The sequence below is a fragment of the Echinops telfairi genome, unplaced genomic scaffold (assembly GCF_000313985.2).
Source record: "Echinops telfairi isolate 266 unplaced genomic scaffold, ASM31398v2 ScPeMD7_5167;HRSCAF=5991, whole genome shotgun sequence".
NCBI classification, from domain to species: Eukaryota; Metazoa; Chordata; class Mammalia; order Afrosoricida; family Tenrecidae; genus Echinops; species Echinops telfairi.
This window is the reverse complement of record NW_022109066.1, coordinates 2630137-2631844: the sequence shown is the minus strand read 5'-3', so window position 1 is coordinate 2631844 and position 1708 is coordinate 2630137.

Below are 1708 nucleotides of genomic sequence, written 5' to 3'. Positions count from 1 at the left end.
GTTGCAGAGACCTGTTTAGATATGTGTTGTCTGCAATAAACCCGTGCAGACGTCAACTGGAAGCCAAGGAAGGATACCTTTGAGTGACTCATAGGAATCAAGAGGCCTGCTGGCAGCAGGGAAAGAACGGCGATTTGAGAGGTGGGTGACTCAAGTACTTTGACTCCATAAGGAAGTCAAAGCAAGGCATTTCAATGTCTTCAAAATTAACTTGTATTTCTTCCAGTTCCAAAGTTCTAAAATCCCATTATTCTTAAAACACATAAACAAACATAAAACCCTAGAGGTAAACATGCTGTGAATGTTGAAATTCTGAAGGAGTTTTTCTTTAGGAAATTACTCAGACTGATTTAGTTCCCTTCATAGTAGCATTGGTGTTTCTAGCTATGGACAATTTTGGTAGTAAGCAGTCTTTGGTTAAGGATTTGGTAGTCTAAAATTCCTATCCCTTATATATAGAAGATTCGATGTAATTCCTCATTTTATGATATGAAGAACTTATTTTATGCATTTGTTTTACAAGTTAAATAAATTCTAGCTCAAATATAATTAAAAAATTTGAAATTTAGATCTTTTATATTAACATGGCAGCATAACAACATCTTCCTCCTTCCTAAACCTAATAAAAATAAGCTTTAAAAACTTGAAAACTATTTTAATTGAGAATTGAATAAATATATAACCCATATTGTATTAGGCAGAGTTTTCTAGAGAAATGAAAGCAGGAGACTTATGATCATATATATGGATAGGTTTATACAGCAAGAAGGAATATAATAGCTAATTAATCTACACAGCAGTATAGAGGGTTAAGTTCAACTAACTTCCATGGAACAGTTGATATACTGAAAGTCATCCAACTCATGTGGGCTTCCAGGTTCAAGGTCCAGGAAGCAGACAGCAGAGTCCTCCCTGGGCAAGGCAAGTGGAGTCTGCCTGTAGAGCAAGCTGACAACACCCAGATTTCTGCCTATTGAAACCCATCTTTGTCATCTGACCTCTTGCGTTATAAGAGAATAAAGTATATTGCTTAAAATCACCATATTTGTTGTAATACAATATTTTGTATTTGTCACCAATAGTCAGTACCTCGGGGGATTAGTGAAGCAGGCCTGGATTTATGTTGAATGCAAGCAATGCAAGGTGAAGGAATGCACCAGCCTTAAGCTCAAGAGATATATGCATCAGTAGCTTGGTGAAGCAGGTCTTGAAGGAGACTCAATCTCTAGCTACACAATCCACAGATTGGCCTGGCCCACAGGTAGTGTAGCTCACATGTTGAGGCAGAGAACTAGCTACAGCAGCAGCATGCATGCTGCAGCATGCTCTGATCACCAGAGAACAAGAGACAGGGGTATGGGCCTTATAGAGCCATTTATCTCTTTGTCCTCCAATCAAACTGCAACCTGACAAATCCCACATGGTCCTACTGTCCAGGTTGGCACAATAAACCTACCTATCACACATATATTGGGTAACACTGAGCTTATCAGTAAAAACTAGAAGATTCATCTGTTCCAGGGTGCAGTACCAAAGGTATACAGGTCCTTAATCCCTGAAAACTGTGATTGCTATCTATATGAAAAGAGATCTTATATATATCATTAAGTATCTGGAAATGGGAAGATAATCCTGGAATGTCAAAGTGAATCTGAATTGTAATGAAAAATATCCATTTAAGAGGGAGGCTGTCTTAGATTTGGGTCCT